The sequence below is a fragment of the Cavia porcellus genome, unplaced genomic scaffold (genome assembly GCF_034190915.1).
Source record: "Cavia porcellus strain 051 isolate PalLab524CR breed Dunkin Hartley unplaced genomic scaffold, mCavPor4.1 scaffold_12, whole genome shotgun sequence".
NCBI classification, from domain to species: domain Eukaryota; kingdom Metazoa; phylum Chordata; class Mammalia; order Rodentia; family Caviidae; genus Cavia; species Cavia porcellus.
This window is the reverse complement of record NW_026947495.1, coordinates 10,379,173-10,394,402: the sequence shown is the minus strand read 5'-3', so window position 1 is coordinate 10,394,402 and position 15,230 is coordinate 10,379,173.

Sequence of the window (15,230 nt, the reverse complement as noted above, 5' to 3'; positions counted from 1 at the left end):
GTAACTATGTTTTTACTCTCCACTGGAAAGTTATGAGCATTTGCTTTTTCTATCATGTTGTAACATGTACTATAGTTGAGATTTGTAGCTACTGTAGAGCATCTAAAATGGTATCTTATCTGCACTTGTCAAATTACTAGCTATAGGGACAAACTTCTCACTTTCTGGTTGGCCATTCACTCATATTTTGTGTAGTATCTTTCAGGTATTTTGATGATGTTTTAATATAATTCCTTCTTAGTATTTTTGTCTTATTGAGACAAAATACCTAACACCCAAGTTAAAGAAGAAAAGGTTTATTTAGCTCAGTTTGTACAGATTTCAGTCCATAATCAGTTGGCTCCAAGGCAGAGTGGCTTGGCAGAAGGACATCACAAAGGGGAAACAGTTCACAGTGGCAGAAGACAGCAAAAGCAAAGGAAAAGAGGGGGAGGGAGAGGGAAAGAAGAAGAGAGGGAGAGAGAGAGAGAGAGAGAGAGAGAGAGAGAGAGAGAGAGAGGCAAGCCTCTTTCTTCCCCTTATATTGTATCCAATCTAATAGGATTAGGGAAGTGCCAGTCCAATCAGTGGGCTGATCTAGTAATCATATACTCTTAATCCCAGAATTCTACTATGAATCAGTCAGACACTCTATATTCAATAACCTCCAAAAAAGTCATATGACCACATGAAGCTTTGGGGAACATCTAAACACAAGCCATAATTCAGGATAATTGCCTCTCATCTACTGAATTATAAAAAGACTTTCTGTATTCTAATTCAAATCTTTTGTCAGATACTCGAATAATATGCCATTCTTACCATCTTGTCAATTGCATTTTTAGAAAAATGTGCTTATCTACATATTTACTTATAATATTTATTTTGTACTAATTTTAGTTATATAAATATCAGACTTCCAGTTATACTACAAAGCTACAGTGATAAAAACAGCATGGTATTATAAAAAAACAGATCTGCAGATCAGTGAAACAATAGAACATGCAGAAACAACTCCAAGCACATCAACCTACCTTTTAATTGACAAAGGTGCCAAATATTTTCACTGGGCCAAAGATAACCTCTTTAACAAATGAGAAAGCTGACTTTCCACATGCCAAAGATGTCCCTCACCATGTGCTAAATGAAAATAGAAATGAATTAAAGATCTAAATTCTAAAAAAGAAACACTTAATCTGCTGGAAGATAGAATAGGTAAAACACTTGAAGACATCAGTGTAGACAAAGACTTTATGAACAAAACTTTGATAGCAAGAAAATGTTACAAAGAACCAACAAATGGGATCACATTAAATTAAAAAGCTTATGCATAGCAAAGGAAATCATAAGCAGCATAAACTCCTACAGCATCGGAATATATTTTGCCAGCTATTCCTCAGAGTATATATAATAAAATATATATATTCTAATATATAGAATATATTTTTTAAACTCAAAAAATTAGACACCCCCCAATAGCAACCAACTAGGCCAAGCCCAGACGTCATCCATGGAGAAGCAGACCACTCCCCTTAGCGTCCCCATCCAAAGTATTGCTTATAGAGATCTAGTCTTGCTACTAGTTTGTTGTCCTGACCTGGGAGGCAAAAGAAATGAAAAACAAAGCAAATACCCAGTTAGTTTCACAGGCTGGCAGCCAGGAGTCTCCTGCCTGTAGGGGTCAGAGGAACCCCAGGTCTCTAGCTCATCCTGCTTTTATTCATCCCAACATGGGTACAAGCAATAAAAGGAACACAAGATTCACCTGCCTTCTAATCTACATTAATACATGCTCAGGTAAATAATCTCAACTGTGTTGATATTTCTCTAGAACCTGCAACATCTCAGTACCCCCAGGTGTTGCTTTTCTTCTTTGTACTCTCAGACGAGGCCAACTGGGCCTCAATTCTCCTTAACTAGTCTCCCACACACTCCCTCAAATTTAAAGACTTAATCCCAAAATGGGCATCTGAAATGTGTAGACATTTCTCAGATGAAAAAGTACAAATAACCAATGACACATGAAAGAATGCTCAACATCACTAGCCATTCAAGAAATGCAAACTAAAACAGCACTGAAATTCTACCTCATTCTAGAAAGAATGGCTACCATAAGAAATTGATCAAATGCAAATCCTTTCAAGGCTATGGGGAAAAGAGATCCTGTCTGCATTGTTGATGGGAGTGTAAACTGGTACAACCACTGTGGAAATCAGTATGAAGATTCCTCATAAACCAAAACTACAGATTCCATTTGACCCACTTATTTCCCTTCTGGGTATCTTCTCAAAAGTGTTAAATTTATCATTCCACCATGACATACACATGTCTTTGTTTATAGCAGCACAATTTATAACAGCTTGGAAACAATCCATATTCTCATCAACACATGAGTTGATAAGGAAAATGTAGTATTATATATTACTACTAATCTGTTAGTTCATCAAAAGGAACAGTTTGTGCTTTCATTGATTGATTGTTTGATTTTTTATACATAAATCTTGTAACCTGAATAACTACTTCTAAGATAACAATATGCAATAAAGTAACTAGTGTTAGAAAAAAAAGAAAATGTAGTATTTATATACACAGGAATATAGCTCAGCCATAAAGAAAGATAAAGGAGATATTTTTAGTTAAATTGATACAGTCTATCAATTGATATAGTCTATACTCCTAAGTGAAATAAATCAAACACACAAGTTTAAATATCACATTATTTCTCTTATATGAGAGCCCCAAGTATAAACAATAAGCAAATAACGATGTATATTAGGAAATATGAAGAATTTTTTTGAATGGGAAGGGGAGCAAAAATTCCAGGAAGGACATAGGGAAGGAAGAGGAAATGATTTTAAAGGAAAAAAATTAAAGAAAAAATGAAAATAGAACATTTGTAAATGGGGAGCAGGAGAATGGTCAGTGGCAGAGGTGAGGAAAGGCAGTTTAATAAAAGAACTGATATATGCTATGTACATTTACAAAAACTTCCACAAATGAAAAAATTAAATTAACAAATAATTATTTTCATTGCATATATAATTGAAAGTATACAGAGCTTTCCTGTACACTATGCCCAAATGTCCTAAATGGTAATATTTCAAAATTGTAATATAATATCCCAATCAGCATATTTACATTAATACAACTCATCTATCTTTTTTTAAAAATTTTATTTAAGGAGAAAAAAAAAGCAGAGAAATGGTACAAGTTATACAGATTTACAGAGAAAAAAAATAAACAGTAGGAAATCACTAGTTAATGGATTACAGATTGTCATCTTAGAAATAATTGTTCAAGTCACAAAATTAAAGCTTGTAAAGTGGACATTCCAACAATGATACTGCAAACAGTTCTGTTCAATGATCCAATAAAACTCTAGCATATCATTTTCTATCTTATACACTTAAATATACATGCAGTTATATAGTTTAGAGCACTTTCTTTTCCTCTCTTTTGTACAGTGACCATTACACATTTTGGATTTCATTGCTCCCATGGTTCTTATTACTTTTTTGGAAGAGAGTAAAACCAAATGTGACATATCAGAACAGAATCGGTCAAATCAAAAGGGTGGACATAATAGATAATGTAAAAACATAATACAAGGTGATCAACAATGGTTACCATAATGCCTCCCGCTATCTCTAATAGAATTGCCTATATCATTAGTTATAATAAAATTGAACAAAACAGTAAAGAACAAAACTCACAAAACCAAAACATTGGAGACATTGTAGGTCTTCAAAAGTAGATAAAAGTCAACGAGAATGGGCATTATAATGAATCTCATTATCTTCACAGCTGATGCCTAAACTTTCGAACCTGATACTATCCAGCAAAACAGAATAGGGGAACATCAGTCAAAAACAAGATGGTGAGAGTAATACAGGGCTTTAAATCGAGATAATGGAAAGTCAAAGTGGGTTACTATAATATATCCTGCTATTTTTATTTATTTTTCCTTTAATTAAAAGGATAAAAATAAAAAAGTAAACAATGGAGTGGAGATTGAGATAAAACAGGGCATAACAGCAAAACAGCGCAGATCAAAACATAACCATTTAAGCAGAGTAGTGTTTCACCACCAGATAGTCCTGACCTAAAAGTAGTTACCATATTGTCTCTTTCCTTGAAATCCTTGAGTACAAATTCGTATACTGTAGCATTAAATACATCAAAACAATGTAAAACCATTTAAGAGAATGACAGCATTACAGAGTATTTAGAATCAACTAACAGAAAATGAACAATGGTTTCCGTATAATCTCCTTGTCTTTAAAAGGTTTTTGCTTATACTATCGTACATAATAAAATCCAATAAGATACAACCTATTTAGACCAATGGAGACAGAAGAACAAAAGCTTGATGAGACTTCAAAACAAGATGATACTAAATCAATATTACCTATTAAGATGTCATTTTCTCCAAAATAGCTGTTCCTATCATCCAATCTTCTCTGCCTCATTTCTGTTGAGCTCTTTTTCTGTCAGTAGCTGTCAGTTTGTCTTCTTCATTTTGTTCTCTGCTCCATTCGTTGTGGCCTCCCCGCCACTATTTCTGGATTCTTTGTATTTTTCTTTTTTTAGAATATCCTGCAATACTCTCTGTAGAGTTGAATTGGTGGTTGCAAATTCCCCCAGTTCCTCTTTATCCTGGAAGCACCTTGTTTTTCCATCAATTTCCAGGGACAGTTGTGCAGGATATCTCAATCTTGGCTGGAGATTATTATCTTTCAAAGCTTGAATTATTTCCCCCCACGCTCTTCGTGATTTGATGGTTTGTGCAGAGAAATCTGCTGTAATTCTGATGGGTGTTCCCTTGTAAGTGGTCTGTTTCTTGTCTCTGACAGCTTTTAATATTCTGTTCTTGTATTGAATTTCTGGAATTTTTATTATTATATGCCTGGGTGTTGCTCTGTTTGGGTTGTAGGTAGCTGGGGTCCTGTATGCCTCATACATCTGAGTATCTTTACCTTTTGCTAAATTAGGAAAATTCTCCTGGATTATTTCTGTGAGTAGCTTTTGTAGTTCATTTGTTTGTGTCCCTACTTCTTCTTTTATGTTCTTAATCCTTAAGTTATGGATCCTCTTATCATCTTCTTGTCTTTGTATTATTGCTGTTTGTTTCTTTGTTATTTTTAAGAAGTTTTTCATTTCATTCTCCCATATTACAAATCTGCCCTCCAGTTCAGATAGTCTGTCCTTAGTTTCTTTCAAGCTGTTATGCCAGTCTTTGATAGACTTCTTAGTTTCTTGGTAGTCCCTTTGAACCTGCTTCACGTATTCTATGCTTTCTCTGTTTTCTCCATCAAACAATTCTCCCCTCTTTTTCTGTTCTTCCATTCCACCATCTGTTTTTTCTTGGGTGGTGCTTAGCATTTCTCTAACTATTCTGCATACTTCTAGCTTCAGGTCATTGATAACTTCATTCCTAAATTGGTCTATGAGGCTCTCTATATGGCACTTTATGTCTATTGGTGCGGTGTCCGCTATTGCCTGTTTCTCAGAATTGGGGGCCGAGGAGCCTTTCTTGTTGCTGCCTCTTCCCATATTCTCTGTTCCTTATGTATGTAAGCTTATATAGGAGACACAGCTTCTCTCCCTGTCAGCCACAGCCTGATCAAATTGCGCCGGTTAGGTGTTCCCGCCCACCGCAGTGCACCAGGGAATTACGGACCAGGCAGCCTACGCAGGGCCCACCCCTCCCGGCCACTGTCAGGCTCTGGGATCTGGGTTGGGCTAGCCTACCGGGTCCACCAGCAGCGTCACGTAGGCCAGGCACTTTTCACCAATCCCACCTGAGAGGGGGATGTGTGGCTGGAGTCGCCACCGCGCCCTGCTCCCGCAGGACTGCCCGTGCCCAGAATGTCCTCCGCTGGAGTCAAACTGTGGTAGAGTGTCAGTTTCTCTCACTCACCTCACCACAAGTCAATGCACGCCTCCCTGCCCGTCCTGTTTTCGACTCCGTTCGCAGATTGCCGTTCTCAGAGCTTCCGCGCATCTCTCTCCTTGCCGAGCCGATGTAGAGGCAGTCGCCGTGGGGCGGGAAACCCAAATCGCGGCTTCCAATGGCGCGGGCTCCAGCCTCCACACTAAGGCTTTTCTGTTCCTGTTTTAGCACCAGGACTGCATTCCAAGTTGGTTTCTCTCAGCTCAGTTCATACCTGAGTCAGCAGAGCATATCTCCACCTGCTTATGTCTCCTTACTCCGCACCCTTCCTGACTTCTGAGCTGAGCCTTTCAGAGAGCCTCCATAGTAGCTGTTATCTGTCCGCCATGTTCTCCCGGAAGAACTCATCTATCTTATTCATATCTCCTCAGTTTTATCTATGGTTATTTGTATATGTCATAACTTTTATACAGTTTATTCACCTGTGTGGTCTATTTTTCCACTATCATAGTCAACATATTGGTTCCAAAACCACAAATATCCAGCATATAACTTTGAATAACCACTCCTGTCACACTACTCCCCTCCCCCTACATTTCTAGTCTCTGGCACCTGCCTATTTAATTTACCTCCATGTGGATGTAAGTTTTTATTTCCTTAGGGTAAATTCCCAAGAATGCATCAGCCGGGTTCTAAAGAAATAATGTTTAGTTTTTTAAAAAATTCCCAAATATTTCCAGAGTGGATCCACAAATTTATTTTTTTTGTCAGCAATGTAATGAGCAACGACTTAAGTCAACACTTCTCCACTGAAGATACACATATAACCAATAAGCACACGAAAAGGTGCTTAACATCACTAGTTATTAGAGAAATATAAGTCAAAAGCAACATGAGACATGGACTGAAATCAAGAACAAAAGAAAAACAGAAAATATGAAGTGAATATTTTGTACAAATACAAAGGTGTCAGTTATTGCTTTCTGCTTTCTTGGCAACATGAATGTGTTTATCCATCCCTATTGTCTTCTGATGTCCTGGTTTTTGATGAGAAACTTGCAGTCTTACTGAGGGTCCCTTGTAAGTCACTTCTGTGTTGCTATATTCGAAGATTCTCTTTGTGCTTGGCTTTTAACGATGATTGTATTTTGGTATGAATATCTTTGAGTTCATTTTATTTAAATTTCATCAAATACTGTGATGTGTAATTTATGTTTTTTATCAAATATGCAGAGTTCTCATCTAGTATGTGTTCTAATATCCTTTTATGAGACCCTCATCAGGCGTGTGGCAGCTCTTTCACAGTCCACAGGACCCTGAGGCACTGGTCTGTTTTTTCATTCCTTTCCCTTTTCATGCCTCAGCCTTAACCATTTGAATGAGTTATCTTCAAATGTGCTGATTTTTCCCTAGTCTGTTCAAGTCAACCTTAGTAATTTTTAAGTTTGTTGTTTTTAATTCAAGAATTTGTTTCTTTTTTAATGGCTGTTTCTTTTATTGATATTCTCATTTGCTCATCTACTATTTTTTATTCCATTTAGTTGTTTGTGTTCTCCTTAATTATTTTAGAGTAGTTATCTTGAAGTCTTCGTTACATTGGTATAGCTATTACAGAAAGTAGAATGGAGGTTCCCCAAAACATTAGAACAGAGCTACCACAAATTCCAGCAGTCTGCTAAGTGTAGAACCAAATAAAACTCACACTTTGCTAGCTCCTTTCCCAAGTCTGTTGCTGTTTTTATTCACAGTGCAAAAGATAGGAACAACTTTACTTACTGTGTTTTTTAAATACACCTGCATATACATTGTAGATTTTTCTATGTTATCCCATGGGCTTCAGAGCCTTTCTTTTAATTTTGTAATATTTTTCCACTCTGTACTTCATTGTCTATAAAGTATATTCTATAAATTTTATTTCATTGATATTTGTATGGTAAATATCTAGTATACTGTCTACTTCATCAGCTGTACCTTGACGTTCAGAAAAACAATGTTTTTCAGCTCTCTTTTTCTTCATATTACATTCATGATTATTTTTAGATATACAAATATCAAAATATTTATAAGAAATGTGTTAAGCTCTTCATCTGTGAAGCTCACTAGATGCGCCATTTCTGTGTCTGTGTGTAAGGAACGAATTTTCTCCTAGCTGTAGTTCACAATCTGCTGCCTCTTTGCAGGCTTTCTGCATTTCTATATACACTCAGCATAGATGAGTGTTCAGGATTTAGTTGCATTGCTTTAAAGCATAGCAAAGTTTGTTTTACCAAGGAATTAAATGACTTTTGGATCAAGTTGATTCATTCTGGACCTGCTTTTAATCTTTGTTCTAGTAAACCTAGAGGGCCCTATTCTGGGCCCATTTATCTTTAATATCAATTAGTGGTGCTTCAGGAATCACTATTTATTGTTCAGCATCTTCCCAACTGCATATAAATTCTGAGAATCATTTATTTAGCAACTCCACAGAAATCGTTTTTTGGTTTCGTGAAATTCCTACATATGTTGTGTAGACTGCTGAACAACCAAACACCCAGAGATACTGCCCATGAAAATTTCAGAGACCCTTCCTGCGTATGTTTTCCCCTTTGCCATCAAGTCTCACCAGTTTTATCCACTTCCCCTTCCTGGACTTTGTTCTCTGTCCGCCCCACTCAGCAGACTCTTTCAGGATCCACTCAAGTTTCTTTTTCTGAGAGTCACGATCCAGGCAATGTCCTTGAGTATGAAGGTGGCGTGCAGTTAGGACTGATTCCACTGGTTTCCATACTTTCTGAGGTAATAATAGTGTCGTTGGCAGTTCTCTAGTTTTTTTTGTTTATTTTCATGGCAGAAGAGTAAGTGTAGTACTGGTTACTACTTCAAAACTCAAGGTGGGAAAATACAGTGAGGATTAGGAGTTGATATCAGTTTTGTGGTGAGTATATTTAACAAGAAATTCTTGTGAGATTCTCACCTGAAAATAATCACTAAGCAACTGGTTGTCTAAATGCCTAAGAGCAAGGTCAGGAGACCTTTACAGAGTCATTTTCATGGACCAGACACTTCATGGCAGAGGAGTAGAAATGAGTGCAAGTTCAGACTAGTGATGGGGTCCCCTTATACACCCGAAGTTGTAGAGACTATCTCATATTTTGTGGCTTTAATTTTACAAGAAGATAATCACATATGATGATGGAAATTAAAGAGTTTGAAGGAAAATATATCCTGTACTACTGAAGTTATTCAGATTACTATCTTTTTCCTTTAGATTTGAGAATATATAAATTCTGAAAGTCATTCCCAGTTTTTATGTATATATTGTCTTTAGAGATTATCTACTACAGGAAAGAAATAGACAAATAAATTGAGATAATCTAAATCTACACTGAACTCCACATACTCAAGTGATGCAAACATGAACATTCCAACAGGGGATCCAGAAGGCTCTGACAAGATGTGAAGTATCCTGTGGGATCGATGCAGAAATAAGGATGAAAATATAAGCACAACAACCAAAAAATCAATGGCTTATTTCTATTTATTTGTCTAGCTTTGTTCTTCTTTTACCGTTAATACACAGTCCAGCTTATTTGTACAGGAAATTTTCTTAAGAGTCCAGAATTCACATTTCAGTATCAGTATGAAAATCAGTATCAGGTGAAGCTAATCCAATAAACATCATGCATTAAGTTACTGGCAGAACCAGATTCAGGTGAGCTGGATTCTGCTGTCTTCAAGTTGACAGCTATTTTTCTTGGGAATAGGATATGCCCAGACCTGGCTAGCTGCTTGCTGAATGGCTGCCCATTCCTCCTGGCCACACAGTTCCAAAACCTCTTCCTTGGATAAAGTCAGCTAACTTTATCTGCCCTAAGTCTCCATTTAAACCCCTCCCTCGTATGTGCTTGCTTTTTTGCCTGTTCGCTGCTGTTATGTATGAAACTCACAGAACCCACACCTCTGACCAAGAGCTTCTATTGTGTGGAATCTGTAAATAGCTTCTCTCTTCCATTTGTACTGAAATGAGATTTAGGTGTGCGTATTTCAGAGCAGCAAGTTCTGCCTTAATTAATACAAATCTATATCTGTAAAATAATAATGCTGGAACAAGTTTTAATAGACTGAGAACAGATGCCATTAAGCACACATGACTAGAAGCAGATGAACGAAGAACACTGTTTTCCACTGCCCCTCTGCCTGGTGTGAGTTGATGCAATTAAAGTGAGAGACCAGCTCAAACAGAATGATCTCTTTACAACTGGATGTAGAACCTGGGGTCTTAACTTAGCACACAGAACATGCTGCCGTTGAAAGAAAGGCCTAAACCACAAAATGCCAAAAAACATAGTTTTGAATTTGGAGGAAGAAGCCCAGGGGAAAACAGATAACAAGGAAAAGAGTGAAAGTGAAAGGAGCGAATTAAACAATTTCCTTGAATAATAAAATGGTATTAGTGTCTTAAACATTCTTTATGAGTCACTGAGACACGATGTGTGGGGAAGATTGAGAGAAAAGATACGTATAACATGCCAGGAATTCCTGATCAGAACACCAACGCCTTTCTTCCGGAAGCAACCTCTGAGATGGAGTACTCCTCATCCTAGCCCGTCGGAAGCTGGGCCATCTGTTCCTGTTAGCAGCGGGTCCTATTATCAGTATCACCCAAGAAAGCCACGGAAGACAAACTGCAGAACTGGTTGGTGTGGATGGGGCCACCCCATTCATCTTCTCTCTTGTTGGAATTTGCTCGCCTAATTTCATTGTCTCCACTAACACAGCCATCTGTCTGGATTTATTGACTGGTCCAGATTTACACAGGTTACTTGAAAGATAAAGGTCAGGTACACCGCAGACTGCTAGAACTGCATTTATTCACTGTCCCCAGCCCCCACTGCTACAGTGACTCATCTCCTCATCAGTGTCACCTGGAGCAAGAGATCAGTAAATTAAGTGTGGCAGAACATGAAACAGGAGTCAAGGATAAAACCACAGATTCCTGATAGACGATGCCACGTTCAACCTTATTAGCCTTTGGAAAACCACACTGCTCTTGCAAGCCAAAATCAGAACCTCATTATATACAAAGCACCCAGACAGTTCAGATGCTGCTGGTTTTAATCAGAGGATGACATAGAGGTAATTAGAAATGGCTTGGAGATGAAGATGAAGTCCTTCCTCAAGGGGATTTGCTGCTGGCTGACATTCCTGCTTAGTTTTGAAAATTCTCTTTACTCCCTGTAGTGAGCCTTGCTAATTTTACATCACTAGGCTTCCCACTTTTCATAAGCCAGGTACCCCTGAGGAAAAGTGTCAAAAGGAGCTCCACTGCAAAGCAGGGACCTGCTCATTCTCTACCAGCTTCATCCAATTACAACTTTGACACCATCAAAGGGTAGACTTGTCCTGGAGGTTAACAGTAGATAGAACTAAACACATCCCCAGATGCAGAGTCTGGGTGACCCAGGCACTTTGAAGTTACCACTAGGTCACTAGGCTCAGCCTGGCTCCTTACTTCTGTGCTAATTTTGTGGGTAGTGTCGAGATATTTAGGGGGCTGGGCCGAGGATGGTGGGAGATCCTGAGGATTGTCTCAATGTCATAAAGTCCTGAAGGTTAGAAAGGTGGAGAAGAAACTCAAGGTGTCAACAGCCATCTTAACTGAAGTGAACCATTTGTGAGAAGACCTGAGCATACCTTAAAGCATTCCTCAGCTGGAGAGACAATACTATGTATCAAACCTATATGGTGAGAAGATGGAAATGCAGTTTTTACATAGAGATCAAAATTAGTTGTCTAGCCTATGGGTTCTCCCTTACCATATATATTTCTTTTGTTGGGCTAAGGATTGAACCCAGGGCCTCACACGTAGTAGGCAAGTGCTGTTCTGCTGAGCTACATCCCCAGCCATCCCTTGTGTACTTCCAACACAAAAGAAAGGGTTTTTTGTTTCCTTTTTTTTCTTTGTGTGTTTGATTGTATGAGGAAAAACCAAAAGTGAGAAAGGAGAGGTCATCTGGATAGCAAGAACAAAAAAAATTCAACCTAAACCAAACCGCATGCACGAGGGATAGAATCGGATGAGCTGGAAACTTCAAATGAATAAATTCAAAAACTTGGGCTGGAGGTATAGCTCAAAGGCAGAGTGGCTGTCCAGGGTGCAAAAGGCTCTGAGTTTCATGCTTACCTTGGTGAAAGTCATGTTCACAGTGACTAAGCAATGTGGAGTCCATAGACAGCAGCCTCCCCATCACTTGGTTGTTCACAGAATCAGGGCCCCACTCAACTTCCTGAATCAGGCTCCACATTGTAAAAAGAGAACTTCAAGGTCTAGTAAAGTTTCGGAAGCACCATATTCAAAATCTACACAAGACAGACAAGAACAAGCCTTACTTCACAGCAGCCCATATACATAGTTGAGCAAGGTGCAGTAGCCACCTTTACCTGTAGGCCACAAATCTGTGCTTTCTAAAGTGAGCTGTCCTGCTTGACAGGGTTCAGGACTAGAAAGAGAAAATCAGTGTCTTGGTAATGGTGGGCTCCAGGACAGACAAAGAGGGAAGACGAAGACTGTCCCTGTCACATGCAGAGGAGATCATTCAAGGCTGGATGCCTGTCACAGAACACTGCCCTGCCTGCATCTGCCCAGATATCCTCACATGAATTCTAGCAGTTCCTGTGCCTCAGTGCCCGCTAAAGTACCATGGTCAGCTGGAGGGGAAGGAAGACCAACACAACCCCCAAAGCACCGGGACCACCTGCCTGACCAAGTCACCTAGCTTTCCAGCTGCAATTACAAGAAACAATCAAATATCAAGTGGCATAAATACCAGAAACATAATTTCTAAGGAAAATATTTAACATTTAAAGTGGCATGAGCTCCAGCAACTAACAAAGCACGAGCTAACCAGAAACACCTGTCATGGCCATGGCAAAGCCAAACAGTCCAGTGTTGTGATGGCCTTGGAACAGAACCAGCAGAGTCCATGCCTCTGGCCTGCCTCAGAATCACCCAGATGCTTGGCCAAACATAGACTGCTCCATGCTATTTTAGATTACATTTCTGTAATAGCCAAAGATGATTCATACTTTCATGTACTCAGTGGCCATTTGTACTTCTTCTGAGAAATGTCTGTTCGTTTCTATTACCTATTTACATCTTTTAAGTTGAGGGGTGGCCTAATGTTTTTGATATTATAGATATTAGTCCTCTGTCTGAGGAAAAGCTGGTAAAGTTTTTCCCAGTCTGTAGGTTGTGTGTGCACTCTATTGATTGTTTCCTTTCCTATCCAGAATGTCTTTATTCTGGTATAGCCACATGTGATGATTTTTAGTCTTATGTCCTATGCTGCTAGGACTCTGTTCTGGAAGTGCTTGTCTATGGCTGTGTCTTGAAGAGCTTTATCGAATTTTTTCCTCCAAGAGATTTAGTGTTTCTGTTTAATATATCTTTGATCCATTTTTATTTTATTTTAGAACAACATGAGCTATATGGATCTACATTCATTCTTCTGCATGTAGACAACCTGTTTCCCAAAACCAAAGAGGCCATCTCTTTGTCAGGACATGTAATTGATTACTTTGTCAAAAGTCAAATAGCCTGAGGTGCTTGGGGCTGTGGCTATCATTGAGAAGTGAGAACAGCAGCAAATTCTGGAAAGATTGTGGGAAAAAGAACCCTCCTACACTGTTGCTGGGAATGTAAACTAGGACAACCACGATAGAAATCAGTATGGTGATTCCTCAAAGAACTAATGATAGAAATTTCCTTTGACTCAGGTATATCTCTTCTGAGTATCTTCCCCAAATGGTTAGTCATTAAATTACAGTGATAGATGCATACCCATATTTACAGCAGAACAACTTACAGTAATCAGAATAAATCAAAATCATTAAAGTGGCCTATATGCCTATCAACAGATGAATGGATGAAGAAAATATGTACATACACAAAATGGAGTACTATTCAGCCATAAAGAAGGATAAATTTGAAGGACAATGCATGGATCCTGAGGCTTTCCTACTAAATGAAATAAATAAAACATAGAAGGTTAGTTATCACCAAGTTTGTCTGAGAAACCAAAAGTATGAACAATATAAGGAGCAAAATAAAAGAGAGATGGTAGGAAATGGTGAGAGAAACACTATGGACAAAAGAAGAGGGTCTAGAGAGGGAAAGAGGGAAGAGTTGGAAGAGATAGAGTAAAAATGACCACAATGAAATATGCAGATGAACCAGTTCTCCAAGACAGGTGCAAGTAGTATATAATTAGTATTTTATCACATACACTGGGGAATGCTGGGAAACTGCAATTCTCTTCAACTAAAGCGTATTAGTTGTACACATCAACAGAGTACAGTGCGGTAGCTTCGCACAGGCATTCAACCTGCACCATTGAAACCTCCCTTTTTCCGCCCACCTGGTTGTGTTTGGCCCACACCACCCACTACTGGGCCCTTCCTTCCTCAGTGTCCTTGGAGTAGCTCTCATCCACACTGCAATGAAACCTCCAGTCCCTGAGAACCCTTTAGTTTTCCCTGACATCCCATAAATGTCTTCCGATTCCAAATTTAGTCAAGGAAACCAAAGTACAGGTAAGCATGTAGAGACCTACAAGCTGAGGCATCAAATCGGCATTCTGTATGGACAGCAGCCACTCAGAGACACATTTCTTTATGGATTTTCCAGCTCCCCTCAGCGCAAGTAAGTTACTATTTTTGTCAGAAGTTGATATTTATTATTATGCCTTGGCTTCTGTTGCAAGTTTGTTCATTTAGGCCTCACAGCACACCTGGAGGATAAATCCATGTGATCCATCAGAAGTGAGATGTCAGCTGAACAGAACACAACCTGGAGTTGGCAACTTGTTATGTGTTTGGAAATAAAGAAATCCTGACAAGTCTGTTCAGTACAACATTGCTAAGTTTTTCACATTTGTTAGCCTTTCAAGCCATCCAGGGGCTATTTCCCTGAAGTGTTTAGAACATTGGGACCATCAGTTTAGTTCCAGAGTAAATCTCTGAAGGTATTAAAAAGACCCTAAAGTTCCTTTTGCTCATCCATTTTGGTTACACGAGTTCTTAGGCTTTTGTTTATACAAGCCATTTATTCTTTTTTTTAACAAAATACTCTTCTACTTAACTTGAGTATCTGCCACCCAACCCAATGGGTTTTCCAGAAATGGAAAATCAGAAGAGGTCACAATTCTCTCACATTTTTTGCCATATATTAGCATGGAAAGACAGCAGACACAAAAGTACTACAGTAAATATGAAAGTAAGATATGCGTGAATACAAAATTAATAGCACTGATCGCGATCACACTCAGAAGCTTTCCTGGCCAGGTTACTACTGCCGGCAACATCCTTATTTCCCTTT